At 54.4% G+C, this 17184-nt stretch overlaps 1 long non-coding RNA gene across 1 annotated transcript in view; it reads left to right on the top strand.

The window, feature by feature from the left end:
* Positions 1-16508, top strand: part of LOC138493267 (uncharacterized) — a 75485-nt gene extending 58977 nt beyond the window's left edge. Inside the window, exons 2-3 of the long non-coding RNA XR_011276341.1 lie at positions 15334-15488; positions 16147-16508. This is a non-coding gene — a long non-coding RNA (uncharacterized lncRNA). The remainder of the gene's footprint in view (positions 1-15333; positions 15489-16146) is intronic.
* The last annotated feature ends 676 nt before the right edge of the window (positions 16509-17184 follow it).

Below are 17184 nucleotides of genomic sequence, written 5' to 3'. Positions count from 1 at the left end.
CGTGCTTTTCGTGGAGAGCGAGTGGGTGAAATCTGTACTTCTTGTCGGTTCACACGCGATTTACTTCACAGCGTTTCCAGTTCGTACTCCCTGTTACCTCTGACAGCTTTTTCTCTTTTCCTCTTTTTCCTGGGCCTGTTTCCTCAAACAGCGTTCCCTTCTACTGTTGTCCTGTCTCCTCAGACAGTGTACAATTCTTCTTTTGGCGGGGGTGTTGCCAACGCGCACACGTGCATATTTTTCACGCTTTTTTTCCTGGCAGACGGTGAGTCGCGCATGTATTTAACATCTGTGCTTGCCCCGTGTGTCACGTACCCCTTCAGAGGTCATTCTAGGCTGCGTGTGACACGCATACGTTCATTCTTGTGTTTCTGGGTGCCACAGCGTAGTGCAGGTTTATTTTTCCACGCACGTGGTCTAGGAGGGGTTGCGTGCGCCTTACTTCCCTTTTTAGGGGTGCCTGTCCGTTGCGTGACCCGTCATCTTTCCCCAGGGTGACATACAGCCTTGCTAGAGCACTAGGGTACGATTACCATCTGGTACCCAACCCCTTTGACCCCCAATTGCCCAGGACAATAGTTCACATCGACTCCCATACGCACAATAACATCAGTGCCATGGCTGGGAGGCGACCAAGCCGTAAGGGTGGCAAAGGTGGCCGAGCCCCAAGTGGTGGCTGTGGTGGATCCAGTAGGGGACGTGGCCGTGACTTGCAGGGTGCCCCTGGCCCCCACCCATGTCTACCACCACCCCCACCCCCCAGCCACCAGGGGCAGTCTCCACCAGGCCCCCACTCATGTCTCCCTGCACCCCCACTCCGCAGCAGTGCAGGGACAGCCTCCACCAGGCCCCCACTCATGTCCAACTCATGTCTCCCTGCACCCCCACACCCCAGCCACCAGGGGCAGCCTCCACCAGGCCCCCACTCATGTCTACCACCACCCCCACCCCCCAGCAGTGCAGGGGCAGCCTCCACCAGGCCCCCACTCATGTCTCCCAGCCAACATTTCACCACAATGTAGATCCCTGGCCCTTATGGTCAGCCTCCAAATGGCAAACACCCACCCGAGTATTGCATCCACCCACTTAGAAATGGCAAAAACATGACAGAAGCCCAATTGCAAGTTTGGAAATGAACACATGTCCCTCACATACACCCAATGGGTGTCAGTGAATTTCAAAACCCATATCATGATATGCATGAAACCAATGAGATAATACTACACATTGAACTTTGACGAAAAAATATGTATTAAAAGCAATATAAATTGAATCAAAAATAAACAAACAATAATAGAAATTTAAAAAATAAACAACAGCAGGACCACAAATCATAATGCAAAGGAAAGGTGTCCAAAGTCACAGTCCACAAAAGTCAATCCAATGGAAAATTAAAATCGAAAACCATTGCTCCATGGCGAAATCATAATAAAAATTGAAAATCCAAAAGTCAACTATGTACAGATAAACTATCCAGGGTCCATGATCCCAACCGAAGAAATGAAACCTATCTAATAACACTACCTAAAAAAAATAACTATATACAAAAATGTGGCCCATTGTCCAAAAGGTCCAAAAAAAAAGCTGAACCAAAGGAAACCTAACACTAACTATATAACTATTTACAAGGGCAGCGGGCTAGTCCGACGGCTCACTTCGGGATGTTCCGGGCCAGGGCATCATCGAACTCCTGCTCAATGTCCCGGAGGCGCTCCTCCTCCATGGCCCTGAGGGTCCGCAGGGCCGTCCACATGTTCCCCCCAAACTCCCTGCGGATTTCCTCGAAGCACTCGGCACGCCTCAGGGCCCTCTGCATGGAGTTCTCCGCCCTGACCATCGTGAGCCGTGCCTCTTCCGCCCGCTGCCGCTCCGCATCTATGGTGTGGCCCAACCGCTACCACACGGAAGACACTTCTCGTCCTGGGTCGTCCTGCCCTCCGGCCGATGCCTGCCCCTCCGATGTGGAAGGCCCCGAGCCATCATGGCTCCCACCACGTTGCTGCTGCTGCGCCTCTGCCCGTGCACTGCCTCCTGCTGCCTGCACATCCTCCGCTGGCTGGGGTGCAGTCGTTGATGTGGCCACCCCAGCTGGACGTCCGACTCCCGACTGTGGCAGGGATGGAACCTCCACCAGCCTGGCCGCACCGTCAGAGGCAGCTCCATAGGGCACCCAGGTGACTGATGGGTGGGAAGATGGCACGGAGGATGACTGGCGCATAGGGGGTTCAGTTGAGGAGGGGGTCTGAGCAAGCCCCATCAAACGGAGGAATCCGGCCTGGGTGACCTGTCCCAGTAGGCCGACGCGGTCAACGAGCCATTCGAGATGACGTGCAGTCTCCTCATGAAAAGACTGCAGGTCACCTCGCATGGCCCGTTGACGCAACGCCACACCAGTCATGAAAAGCTCAACCCGGACCCGGATAGCCATGTCCGCAGGCAGAGGAAGGCCAGTTGTCGTTAGCTCATCCCCTGCCTGAAAACGGGTCTGGACGTAGGCATCCCTGCTGGTGCAAGATGATGCAGTGACAGGATCAGGGACAGGATTGCACACAGGCACCTCCGCGGCGACCTGTGCTGCCTCCTGTCCCTGGTCCTGCACTGCACCACTAACACCAGTGGAATCCCCACCTCCAGACCCCGTCTCTGTTGCTGTTGCTTGCACGGCCTCCTCCTCCACCAAACCCCCCACCAACCTGGATGACTCCGTGCCATCTTCCCCCGTTGGGCCCTGTGGGGTACCAGCTGCCCCTTCTGCTGCCGAGGAGTCCAACTCCGACCTCCGCCTCTTGGACCTTCCCCCGGCAGCTGCGGCCTGGGACGCGGCACCAGACTCCTCACTCCCCGACGAGATCACAACCTGGGAGGGGAGCCGGGCCTTGCGTCTCCGGCTGGCGGTGCGATCCCCACTGCTGTGCTCCACAGCACCTTCTCCGCCCTCCTCATCAGTTGACGCTACAGACAGGGAGAAATAAAACACAGGCATCAGGACACTGTACAATGGACACATACACACATGACAGTTGCACATGAGTGGCATTGGCAAACCTCAGACATGGCATCACAATCGGCAACACACATGTCATTTCAACTTGCACACATGAGCCATACCACAGCCAAATCGCAACTGCCAGCACCATCCATACACATACAACAGCATGAGCAGGCAAAGGTGAGCCAGACATCACATGCAACACAGGGAGTGCACTACACATGCAGGCACACCACCACACTTGAATGCATGTGTACACCTCAGCCAACTGTCGCAGTGTTCCGATGGGCATCCATGTCACATCTGCCAATCAGGCTTCCACATCCCTCTGTCAACGCAAGCCATGTTGCCTCACTGTTGCACCCTTGTCAAATACACACACATGCACATGTACACAGTGCTGATACATGCAGCTGAAAACAACATACATGCGTGACATCACGAACATGCCCACTTACATACACATTCATCCAAACATGTGTGCCCACACAACTGCATTTGGCATGCAAGCCTACACACACAAGCACCATCCATGTCTCACACATGACAGCCCTCGCATGTGTTAGCCTCACGGTCCTGTACACCCCCACCCATACTCGGCCCCATACAAACAGATGTGCAACCGGCACACTACTGGCACATCACCACACGCACAGCTTACAATCATGATGCATGTACACTTACCGCTCGACTCCAGACGGGACTGCCTCTCAAGGACCTGGACGTGGAGCGCTGGGGATTTGCGTTCCAGGACCCTCATCTGATCTTCCGACAAGTGGCCCCGGCGCCCCTTAGCATCCTCTGCCTTCAAGAGGCGCCAGGCCTTGTTCAGGGTCCTGGACCTGAAGTCCTCCCAGCGCTTCTTGACATGTTGGAAGTCGCGGACTGCCACCCACTCCGTGTTGATGGCAGTCACGATGTCCGTCCAGATCTGAGTCCGTCCTTCCTTGTCGGCGCGCACACTTCCGTAGAGGGCATCATACTGCACCAGGACTTGCTCCACCACCACACCAACTTCCCCGGCACTGAAGCTGGTGCCCCTCTGCCTCTCTGGCCGGGGGTTGTCAGTGGTGCCAGATGTTGCAGTGCCCGACATGACAACCCCAGAGGCAGGAGTGGGTGGGCAACTGGGTCCTGGGGCTAGGCTGTGGAGCGATGGAATCCCAGTCGGGAGTCTTCGTTTCCAGCAGGGGTGGTCACAGCAACAGCACCCCTGGCTGATGTGCAGGCAGCAAATGGCAGGGCACGTGGGCAGCAGGCAGTCAGGCAGCAGCAGATGGCAGGTGGGAGTGTGCTCGGGGCTCTGGGGGCAGTAATTCGGCCTTCTGGGCAGGAGCATGGTCTTCCGTGTGCTTACGCGTGGCCAGCTTGATACGGAGTGATTTGGCACGTGAAAATCCTGCACATCTGCGTGTAAATCGAGGAAAGGCCCTTAGCGGGTATGCACGTCAGCACGCATATGCGATTTCATTGGACCAAAGGCCCTTAGCGCATAAGCGCGTCTGTGACGTGACGCGCACGGGTGTTTCCCTCATTACACGTGATGACAGAGCACGCGTGGATTTCCACCAATCGCGTGTGAAACTTCCTGCGCACCCCAGAAATACACGTACCCAGGCCAATCGCGTGTACGCTCAATTCCCTCCGATTACACGCGATGACACTCGGACATACAGTTTTACCACGTGTGCTCGCATATGCGATTTCATTGGCCGAAAGGCCACCATGCGCAGCTGTGACGTCACGCGCATATCCGTAGAGAATGGCGCGTGTAAAAATGAAGAGATACACGTCCGAGTGTCAAAGCGCGTAATTGGTGGAAATGGCCTCATCGCGTATGCGCGTCTGTGATGTGTGTATAAAAGGTACGTGTAGAACGCCATTTCCTTGTACGTGCTTTTCGTGGAGAGCGAGTGGGTGAAATCTGTACTTCTTGTCGGTTCACACGCGATTTACTTCACGGCGTTTCCAGTTCGTACTCCCTGTTACCTCTGACAGCTTTTTCTCTTTTCCTCTTTTTCCTGGGCCTGTTTCCTCAAACAGCGTTCCCTTCTACTGTTGTCCTGTCTCCTCAGACAGTGTACAATTCTTCTTTTGGCGGGGGTGTTGCCAACGCGCACACGTGCATATTTTTCACGCTTTTGTTCCTGGCAGACGGTGAGTCGCGCATGTATTTAACATCTCTGCTTGCCCCGTGTGTCACGTACCCCTTCAGAGGTCATTCTAGGCTGCGTGTGACACGCATACGTTCATTCTTGTGTTTCTGGGTGCCACAGCGTAGTGCAGGTTTATTTTTCCACGCACGTGGTCTAGGAGGGGTTGCGTGCGCCTTACTTCCCTTTTTAGGGGTGCCTGTCCGTTGCGTGACCCGTCATCTTTCCCCAGGGTGACATACAGCCTTGCTAGAGCACTAGGGTACGATTACCATCTGGTACCCAACCCCTTTGACCCCCAATTGCCCAGGACAATAGTTCACATCGACTCCCATACGCACAATAACATCAGTGCCATGGCTGGGAGGCGACCAAGCCGTAAGGGTGGCAAAGGTGGCCGAGCCCCAAGTGGTGGCTGTGGTGGATCCAGTAGGGGACGTGGCCGTGACTTGCAGGGTGCCCCTGGCCCCCCATGTGTGGAGGAGCAGTCAGGGACACCCATGCCCCCCCCTGGTTGAGGTTAACGTGGCTGACACCATCCATGCTCAGCCCTTGTTGGACCAGCCCACTGTGGAACCAGACCTGGCACAGGGTGACTCCATGGCTGACTTCCAGGTCAGCAGGTCTAGGCCACGTGCGCCGGTGAACGTTGGTGTCATCAGGCCACGTGGATCAGGGGCAGCTAGGTCATCTGCTGCCCCACGTAGGCAGGCTGTGGAGGCTGCAGGGGCAGCTGCGGCTCCATCCACCCCACCTCTCACACACCCAGCCAGGACAGTGTCGGTCCAAGTCCATCATGCTGTCATTCCCCCTGACACCATCACACTTGAGCTAATGCCTGCACCAACTCCCATGCTGAGTGTGCAATCCCACGCTCCTGCCCCTAGTGTCCAGAGCAGCATAGGACACTCAGGATCCCCACCACCTTCCAAGCGGAAGAGGAAGAGTGCTCGTCCAGTAGAGGCTGATGCCCCAGAGACGGCTACACAGTCCGGCCCGTCAAGGAAGCCCAGCTGCAATGAGGCCAAACTGAATGCACTTGTAGAGTATGTGTCCGCACATGACCGCGAAATGGTGATTGTTGCAGGATCCAAGACCGCACCTGCACAACGTCAGGCACACTGGCAGACCATTGCGGACATCATAAGTGCCCTTGGAATCGTGAGACGCACAGCTAATGAATGCTACAAGCGCTGGAATGACCTGAAGCGCAGGGCAAAGAATAAGCTGGCCTCAAGTCATGCCGCAACTCTAGTGACTGGAGGTGGGTCTCCAGCAGACAACATAGAACTCACTCCACATGAGCAGGTTGCTGGGACCTACGTCACAGAGGAACAGATCCAAGGCGTGGGAGAACTGGCCGATTACGAGGCATTGTCCGGTGAGTGCACATGCATGTGTGTGTCATCCATGTGCATGGTGTGTGTGGGAGGGCTTCTGTTTGGGTGCCAGGTGAGTGTGTGTGTGCCTGAGTGGTTCGGGTCACCCATGTGCCTCTTCCTATCCATTCTTGGCACCAGAATTTGGGTATAGCAGCATCCCTTCTGCCAACATTAGACATCCAGCCCAACACCACGCCAGTTGCCCTTGGAGTGTCATCTTGCCACAACATTGTTGCTTATTTACCTCTGTTTATTCAGGCAGATTGTTTGCATACCACCACTTTTACTCGGGATTTCTCAGTCCTATTGTCACATGTATGACATGGCTATGGTACAGTGGACTGGCTTAGTTTCCTGGACATGATTAGTTTAGACATGTCCCTGTGCTATAGGACCATTTTGGACTGGCAGCTGCAGGTTAAACATTTGAACCATTTCAATGAAAAAAATCAATTATATGAGCAAACTGGACTGAATGAACAATTGGTGACCTCCTCTCCCTCTTCACTTCATGGCTAGGGTACATACCATCTGTGTGATGGCATGTGTATTTGACCTGCCAATCACTGGCCAATGTGTGATGCCACTGCTAGACAGCATGCAGCAAATGTTTTCATCTTCCATCTTGGTGTCATCAATGTGTGCCATCTGCCTCCCCATCACATGCAGTGACGGTGCATGCATGGGAGGGTTTTAGTCATGTGGGACATGTGTCAATCAAGTACTGTTTCTGTAGCCTGTCAGCCCTAATTGTGTGCCATAGTGCTAATGCCTTTTTCCATTTGTTTTCTTTTATGTCTTTGCAGGGGATGACGCACTTGATACTGCTGGGGTTGTGGAGATGGTGCAGACCCAGGAGGGGTCTGAGGGCCGACCGACCACCAGTGAGGGACGTGGTGTGGTGGTGGGTGAGAACCCACAACTGCTGCAGGTCGTGCTCTCAAGGGGTGTCTCTGGCTGCACCTCCCCCGAGCTGTATTCAGGTGTCGATTCGGATGATGAGATCTATGTGCCGTCGCAGGTGAGTGTTCCTGGGATGGATTCTGTTCTGTCCGACCCACCTGCACCAGGGTTAGAACCCTCAATGGGGATGTCAGTGTTGGCAGGTACGTCTTTGGTGGTTACGGATGCAGAGTCACACTCCGCGACATCTGGTCCTGTTCCTGGGCCAGCAGATCAGAGGGGGAATGCAGTCCTGCAGCCTCAGGCAGTGCCGGCACAGCAAGGCGCAGTTCGCCTTGCCCCAGACAGGTGTGGTGCCCGCCGACGTGGTGGCCGTACGCCACCTGGCAATACCGCATGGGAGCAATCCATATACTGTATGGCAACCCAACAGGCAGCATCATCAGAGATGATGGCTCAGGCCATGGATAGGGTGGCCACTTCCATTGCCCCCCCCGAAAGGCTGATGGAGCGACTACAGCAGGCAACCAACTCCATCTGCCAGTCACACAGGGAGGACATGTTGGCGTCCGACAGGGACAGGCGGGCGGCACTGGCGACTCTGCAGAAAGCCATCTCCATAGAGTCCCAGGGCCACAGGGAAGCCCTGAGGGTGGAACTCTTTCACCTCAGGATGACTCTTGTTGAGCTTGAGGCTTCAACAAACAGAAGGACAGAACAGCAGCTGGAGCGTCTCACCCGTACGCTCTCAGCTGAGATGCAAGCAACTAGGGCGGAGGTCCGGGCATCCCGTGAGTTGTTGCATGAGGACCTCTGCACACTTATCCTCCAGAACGAGACCTACCACACCCGCATGCTTGCAGCCATGGAGGAACAGACTAGGGCTTTGCGTGGGCTGCCTCCCATAGTGCCACCACCTCCTGATGCAGCTGCAGAGGGTGAGGAGAGCGACAGCAGTGATACTCCCACAATAGGCTAGCCGTGTAGGCCATGAGCCCATGGAGGTGTTTTTTTTTCCGCAAGATCCACACAGGTGGGTTTTGGTGTGCACCCTGTCCTCGGACCTCCTGGGTGGCCTCCCCCACCCCCCCCCGGGCCCATTAATGGCCATTTTTATTTTTTTATTTTTATTTTTTTATTTTTTTTGGGACAGTGTGTTGCCTTGTGTGGCTCCCGTGGGCATACGCTGCATTGTGGCTGGGCACATGCAGGCTTGTCATGGATTTGGTTCAGATGCTTGGGTTTTTGTCACACACACCCCTCCTGCTTCCCGTTTCCATGGGCTTGCAAAGGGTGTGCCCAAGTGACATTGACGTACATGGTGATATTGGACTCCTAAGAGCTGTGTGGGCAGTCTGTAGTCAATACTGTGTATACATTCATAGTGCATATTGTTGTTGTATTGTACACTGCATGGTGTATTGATATGTGCCTCTGCATCCATCTCATCCTCCTAATTTGCAGGTCCATTCCTCATGTCTTCACAATGCGGTCCACCTTGGAACTGGAGTCCATGTTGTAAGCAGTGCACCTACACTCTTGCGTGGCGCTAACACTGTATACTTGGAAGTGTTCGGAGGGCTGTCATCATCAGGTAGTGAGGCTAGCAAATTTTTAAGTCTGTAATGTCATGTTTAAGGTAGGTTGGAGGTTGTGTAGGTGATTGGTATTCTTGGTAAGTATTTGGTAATGTGGGTTGTAGGTCCTGCATTACTGTAAGCATTTCATGTGTGAACATGTTTCCATTAGGACACTGTAGCTGGTGACACTTGGGGCATGTTGTGGGGATTAATTTCTTTCCTCTCACATTGCATGACATGCCATGGTGTGTTGTGTGGCCGTGCCGGGGAGGGGTTGGGTGACATGGCACTGTTTTCATGTAGTATTTTGCGAGTGGGTATTCATTTCTGCAGCATGGAAGTGTCTTTTGATGACACTGCATTGGTGATGTTTGTGTAGGCAGGGATGCACACATTGTGACACTTCCACATGAACAATCTCAGGCTGCTATGGTTCTGACAGTTGACTGTCCCTTTGTTCGTCTTAATTGTCAGGTCGAGTCATCTTTGCTTATCAGCTGGTATGTGCCAGGCCTGTGTGCACTCCACTGGGGTGTGATTTCTATGTGAAGTAATTAGCCACCAGCTGCGTACGGGCTGCCTCACCCTGTGCCCTCTCCCCTCCCATGCGCAGCTGGCGTGCATGTGGTTGGGGATGTGGGGGCACCACCATGTCCACAGCCACGCTTCGGCGTGTTGCAACATTGTGCAGGACACATGCTGCCACTATGATCCTGCACACTACTGGGGGCGCATATAACAGCTGCCCACCAGAACGGTCAAGGGAGCGAAAGCGTGACTTGAGCACTCCGAATGTGCGCTCCACTATGCCCCAGGTTGCAATATGGGCTGTGTTGTATCTTACCTCTGGAGGCGTGATGGGGTTCCGAATTGGCGTCATCATGTGGGTGCTCAAAGGGTAGGCACTGTCCCCTGGTGAGGAGCTGATGGGTATCATTAGTGGGGTAGTGACATAACTCTGCATCTGACATGCATGCTTGTGCAGTGGCATTCATACTCACCAAGCAGCCATGTATCGCCATGCCGCCCAGCTTCTAGGTCCCAGCTTAGGGTAGACATTCGGTAAATGAAGCTGTCGTGGGTGGACCCTGGATATTTGGCATATACTGAGGTGATGATTCCCTTAGCATTACATACTACCTGCACGTTGATGGAATGCCAGTGCTTGCGGTTCCTATAGATGTGCTCAGATGCCCTGGGGGGACATAGTGCCACATGGGTGCAGTCAATGGCACCTAGCACTTTTGGGAATTGTGCCACACCGTAGAAATCGAGGGTGGCAGCCTGCCTTTCTGCAGGTGTCCTGGGCAGGTATATGTGCCTACGGACTGATGGGCGTGCAGTGATGATGTTCAAGACCTGGTGTAGGCAGCGTGACTGCGTGGCCTGTGACACCCCACCCACTATGGCACTTGTCCGCTGAAATGATCCTGTGGCCAAGAAGTGCAGTACATTGAGGACCTTCTCCAGGGGGCTGAGTGCTTGGGAGCACAGGGTGGGTGATGTGAGGTCATCCTCCCACTCACTGACCAGGTCCAGTATTATGTGTGGTGGAAACCTGTACCTCCCATACACCTGGTCATCAGGCATCTCAAAAAGGCTGGTTCTGGGAGTGAAAATTCGGGCCCTCACTATCCTCCTCCTCCTTTGGTAACCCACGGCCACTGCTGCTAGGAACGGTATATTCATCCTGGCGTATGAGCTTGTTTGTTGTTTGCACGCACTTTTATGCTGCGCGGGTCGACGTACGCCTGCTTCATGCTGGCGTACGTGTTTCAGGATTGGAGCATTTATTTTTCGGCACGTCGTAGGCGAACGTGTGAATCTTCCTGCCCACCCCAGGAATACACGTAGCACGCTCTCCCAGGCCCAGTCGCGGGTAAATATTCCCGCCCAACCCAGGAATACATGTACCCCACTCTCACAGGCCCAGTCGCGTGTGGAACCTCCCGCGCACCCTGTAGTACACGTACCCAGGCCAATCGCGTGTGGAAGTTCACGCGCACCCCGAAGTACACGTACCCAGGCCAATCGCATGTGGAACCTCCCGCGCACCCCGTAGTACACGTACCCAGGCCAATCGCGGGTGGAACTTCCCACACACCCCGTAGTACATGTACCCAGGCCAATCGCGAGGCTGGGGGATGGGGGTGATGGGAGACATGATTGGAGCCTGGTGGAGGCTGCCCCTGCACTGCTGGGGGGTGGGGGTGGTGGTAGACATGGGTGGGGGCCTGGTGCAGGCTGCCCCTGGTGGCTGGGGGGTGGGGGTGATGGGAGACATGAGTGGGGGCCTGGTGGAGGCTGCCCCTGGTGGCTGGGGGGTGGGGGTGATAGGGGACATGAGTGGGGCCTGGTGGAGGCTGCCCCTGCACTGCTGGGGGGTGGGGGTGGTGGTAGACATGGGTGGGGGCCTGGTGGAGGCTGCCCCTGGTGGCTGGGGGTGGGGTGGTGGTAGACATGAGTGGGGGCCTGGTGGAGGCTGCCCCTGCACTGCTGGGGGGTGGGGGTGATGGGAGACATTAGTGGGGGCCTGGTGGAGGCTGCCCCTGGTGGCTGGGGGCTGGGGGTGATAGGGGACATGAGTGGGGGCCTGGTGGAGGCTGCCCCTGGTGGCTGGGGGGTGGGGGTGATAGGGGACATGAGTGGGGCCTGGTGGAGGCTGCCCCTGCACTGCTGGGGGGTGGGGGTGGTGGTAGACATGGGTGGGGGCCTGGTGGAGGCTGCCCCTGGTGGCTGGGGGGTGGGGGTGGTGGTAGACATGAGTGTGGGCCTGGTGGAGGCTGCCCCTGCACTGCCGGGTGGTGGGGGTGATGGGAGACATGAGTGGGGGCCTGGTGGAGGCTGCCCCTGGTGGCTGGGGGGTGGGGGTGGTGGTAGACATGAGTGGGGGCCTGGTGGAGGCTGCCCCTGCACTGCTGGGGGGTGGGGGGTGGTAGACATGAGTGGGGGCCTGGTGGAGGCTGCCCCTGCACTGTTGGGGGGTGGGGGTGGTGGTAGACATGGGTGGGGGCCTGGTGGAGGCTGCCCCTGGTGGCTGGGGGTGGGGGTGATGGGAGACATGAGTGGGGGCCTGGTGGAGGCTGCCCCTGGTGGCTGGGGGTGGGGGTGATGGGAGACATGAGTGGGGGCCTGGTGGAGGCTGCCCTTGGTGGCTGGGGGGTGGGGGTGATGGGAGACATGAGTGGGGGCCTGGTGGAGGCTGCCCCTGGTGGCTGGGGGGTGGGGGTGATGGGAGACATGAGTGGGGGCCTGGTGGAGGCTGCCCCTGGTGGCTGGGGGTTGGGGGTGATAGGGGACATGAGTGGGGGCCTGGTGGAGGCTGCCCCTGCACTGCTGGGGGGTGGGGGTGGTGGTAGACATGGGTGGGGGCCTGGTGGAGGCTGCCCCTGCACTGCTGGGGGGTGGGGGTGGTGGTAGACATGGGTGGGGTCCTGGTGGAGGCTGCCCCTGCACTGCTGGGGGGTGGGGGTGATGGGAGCCATGAGTGGGGGCCTGGTGGAGGCTGCCCATGCACTGCTGGGGGGTGGGGGTGGTGGTAGACATGGGTGGGGGCCTGGTGGAGGCTGCCCCTGATGGCTGGGGGGTGGGGGTGATGGGAGACATGAGTGGGGGCCTGGTGGAGGCTGCCCCTGGTGGCTGGGGGTGGGGGTGATAGGGGACATGAGTGGGGGCCTGGTGGAGGCTGCCCCTGCACTGCTGGGGGGTGGGGGTGGTGGTAGACATGGGTGGGGGCCTGGTGGAGGCTGCCCCTGGTGGCTGGGGGGGTGGGGGTGGTGGTAGACATGAGTGGGGGCCTGGTGGAGGCTGCCCCTGCACTGCTGGGGGGTGGGGGTGATGGGAGACATGAGTGGGGGCCTGGTGGAGGCTGCCCCTGGGGGGTGGGGGTGCAGGGGGACATGAGTGGGGGCCTGGTGGAGGCTGCCCCTGCACTGCTGGGGGGGTGGTGGTAGACATGGGTGGGGGCCTGGTGGAGGCTGCCCCTGGTGGCTGGGTGTGGAGGTGGTGGTAGATGTGAGTGGGGGCCTGGTGGAGGCTGCCCCTGCACTGCTGGGGGGTGGGGGAAATAGGGGACATGAGTGGGGGCCTGGTGGAGGCTGCCCCTGCACTGCTGGGGGGTGGGGGTGGTGGTAGACATGAGTGGGGGCCTGGTGGAGGCTGCCCCTGCACTGCTGGGGGGTGGGGGTGGTGGTAGACATGGGTGGGGGCCTGGTGGAGGCTGCCCCTGGTGGCTGGGGGGTGGGGGTGGTGGTAGACGTGAGTGGGGGCCTGGTGGAGGCTGCCCATGGTGGCTGGGGGTGGGGGTGCAGGGAGACATGAGTTGGACATGAGTGGGGGCCTGGTGGAGGCTGCCCCTGCTGGCTGGGGGGTGGGGGTGATGGGAGACATGTGTTGGTGATCAGTAGTGCAAGGTGACATGTGGGTTGGCTGGTGGGCATAGCCATGGTGGATGGGTTGCCTGTGGGACATGAGCAGGGGTGCAGGGTAGTACCCCGTGGTGTGGGCTGCCTGCAGGGGCTGTGGAGGGTGTAGAGGGAACACCTGGGAGCACCCACATGGCCAAATCACGTGTAGCATTCCCCGCCACCACCGAAATACACGTACCCTGCTGAAATCGCGTGTGAGTCTTCCCGCGCACCTCGGAATACACGTACCCAGGCCAATCGCGTGTGGAACTTCCCCCGCACCCCGAAGTACACGTACCCAGGCCAATCGCGTGTGGAACTTCCCGCACACCCCGTAGTACACGTACCCAGGCTAATCGCATGTGGAACTTCCCGCGCACCCCGAAGTACACGTACCCAGGCCAATCGCGTGTGGAACTTCCCGCGCACCCAGGAACACGCGCACACGCTATTTTTCACACAGCGGGTGTCCGTGTTTGTCGGTGCCCCTTTGCACCTCATTTGTCCTAGAGGGCCACTGTATGGCCCATTCATCATGGCTGTATATGGGTGCTTTTTGTTAGTGCACATTTTGGCGCACATTTTATTCAGTCGCAGGGGCGCTACCGCCTGCTTTCTTGTGGCGTACTTGTTTTGCCCTGTGCGCGTCTTTGACCGTGCGCTGGTTTGCCCTATTCGATTCCATGAATACGGGTTGTAGGCGAGCGTGTGGGCGCTCCGCGCACTTGCCTCCTGTACTTCCCCCGTGATGCCCATATTTTCACGCGTTGTTCCCCATTCCGAGTGTTACGTCCCGTGTTACGCCTACTTTTGTGATGTGCGCCGCGCTATGTGCGATTTCGCAGTGGCCGTGGCGCACGCTGCTGGATGACCTGTGCGCCGGCGTGCGCGGCGCACATTTTTAGCGCACATCCAATGTTTTTCTCACGCACGCACTTCCATGAATCGATGTGCGCTGGTTTCCCTGCGATTTTCGCCCTTACACTGCGATTTTCGCACTTTTACTGCGATTCGCACGTTTTGGCACCTCTGCGCGGGAATTTTCAGTGCACATTATTTCCATGAATCGACCCCTATATTGGCTGGATGTAAGTCCTTTCCACCTAAGCTGGTGCAGGTCAAAATTTGGCACTTGGTTTATGCCAATGCCATAGCATTAATCAACCAAACGCCTATTGGTCTTCAAAGATTACTGAATACTTTGTCCCATTACATGAGTAGTTTGGTTCTTAAAATTAATTCAGCTAAGACCAAGGCCCTAATATACAATAGAACCGGCACCAAAAAGCCCAAACATAAATGGTCTGTACACGACTCAGTATTCGATGTTGTACCAAACTGGAAATACGTAGGGATCATGATACAATATAAATCAACAGCAATATCCAGAAAAACTAACTTGTTAGATTAATCTTTGGCCCTGGTTTACGAAATGACGAAAATCGACATCAAATTTTGTCGGTTATCGATCTTTCTTGTTTGAAGGTTTTACAAGGCCAACATTGTGCTGTATTTACCATACAGAGTGGAAACTTACTCTAATTCAGTTTCATAGGACAAAATTGAAAGTATTCTCTGGAGACGAGTTCTTAATTTACCCCAGGATGTGCCTATCTCTATCATTCATGCAGAGATGGGCTGAACTCTTCGCAATCACATGTACATTGGGAATTTCTTCTCATGTATAGGAAAATATTAAATTCTCCCAATTTTTTATTTTTAACATATGAGCTGATATTAGATATGAACAATCTTGCGCAGCCCTTAATAATTTCATGAAGTTGGCACAGAATGTACTTGCTAAATCAGATCTGACAGAAATTGATTTGAGAGATTCTCTTGCCCCTCCCGCATTACTTAAACACTTTTTTAGAATATCTTTTCTATTCTTTCACCATTCCTTGTTGGCCTCCCTTGCAGCATCGCGCATTGGGACTCCCGCGACGAAAATAACCCACTAATTGTGGTCTCTGTCCACGACTACCGCTGCATGGACACAGATGTCTTCTGCCACTCAAGAACTGGCCATTCCTTCTTCTCTTCTCCTTACGTCTCCATGAGAAGACACACTTCAGGTAAACCATTTATCCTGGCAAGCTCTTCCTATTGTACACCATCCCCTTTTCCATTGACCCTTTTTTCTAGCCGTACACATACACGGCTACATCCCTCCTTTAGGTTCCAGACGTTCTGTCTGCTCTATGATGATGACAACTGAACCACCACGAGTTTCCAGTGTATTTTTCTCTACTCCTTTGTCTCAGAAATAAGTGTATACTCCATACACCTCTACCACTAAGCCTCATATGGCTCATATCTAGACTACCCACCTTAGGTAAGTGATTCAACATCCCTCTAGCCTGTCCTGCCTCTTCCACATGGACCTTGGCTTCCTGACTGGCGGGTATAGCCATGGGGACTCATGCACTACTCTTCCAAAAGGGGACCCAATGCCATCATCATTCTTTCTGCCCATTTGGGGGGAAGTCCATCAGTATTTTACCAGAGGATTCCCTTTTGTATGGGTTCTTTTTGTATGTGGCTATGAGAAATATCGCAGACACGACTAGGGTCGATGTCTGACATAAAGATCACTTCATCTTTTGCATGCAGATTTTACTGTACAGATTAATTTTCACTCCTGATTGATTTCATATCCTTATTACTTCTGATTACTTATCCCTCTTTTTCCCTTTACCATTTTTCTTCCTTTCTCCCCTTTCACTAATGCAGGGTCCTGCTAATTATCGCCCTGATGAAGGCGGAGTACTTTCTTTCAACATGAAGAGTATTTTTTACTGATTCTGTCCCGCCGAAACGCTTTCTTCAACCAGAGGGGATACAAGGTCCTTTACAGAACATTTTGGTTAACTAGGACCTTGTTGCTTAAGTGGCATTGTCCACCGATGGGCCTGGGTTACTTGTTTGAAGCACCCTCAACCCATTTTGTTTGTTTGTTCCCCCTGCAGTGTTGGCAGACCCTATCCCGACCAATAATAACTTTGTTCTTGGGAATTTATTATAATTGCAAAAGAATACTTACTTGCCTTACTTTTTGAAATTTTCAGCAAGAACACTTTCAGCATTAATTGAAATAGATTTGTAGTTGGACCTATTTCTTGTTTTCAGTTTAAATCAAGTATCCCAGTGACAAATAAAGGGCTTTTTGTCAATATTGAGAATTGTTTTATGTTTTTCTTTCATGTACTATTTCTTATGTTGATTGTTTGAAGGTTTCTATACACTATCCACAAATATGAAATGTATGTTATTTGATTGTATATGTTCTTATATGTTGGATTTTATTATATGCATCACCTTTTTGATATAAAGTTTTATTATCAATCTCAAAAAATTCTTATGTTTGTATTCAAGGAGTGTCTTAGTACACACAATTGCATGCAACACTGATAACCAGTGCGGTTAAATGGTATGTCACCCCCGGGGCAGACCACTGTGGCTACAGAGTGGCCCTCTCTTCTGTATGTATGTTATTTGACAACCCCGGTAGTTTAGTGGTCGGGTTCCCCAAAATTCTTTCTAGCTTTGGGGTTTCACCTAATTTCCTACAAATAAGCCACACTTATGCTCCCTTTAGAAAAGCATCTCTCTATGTCCTCTTTGCTCTGTCTTCCTTTACATTAGATCTCTCTGTTCCCCTATTGGTTCCAGTTCTGCATGGGCCCCTTTACCTGCACGTGTCTGTAAGCCATTAGGTTCCAGGTGTGTTTTTTTGGCGGACATGGCCGAAAATGCAACCTTAAGCTATTC

Source organism: Ambystoma mexicanum, chromosome 10 (genome assembly GCF_040938575.1).
Source record: "Ambystoma mexicanum isolate Mex_15411 chromosome 10, UKY_AmexF1_1, whole genome shotgun sequence".
Classification (NCBI taxonomy): Eukaryota; Metazoa; Chordata; class Amphibia; order Caudata; family Ambystomatidae; genus Ambystoma; species Ambystoma mexicanum.
The sequence above is the reverse complement of the archived record's forward strand: the minus strand, read 5'-3'. Positions and strand labels throughout refer to the sequence as shown.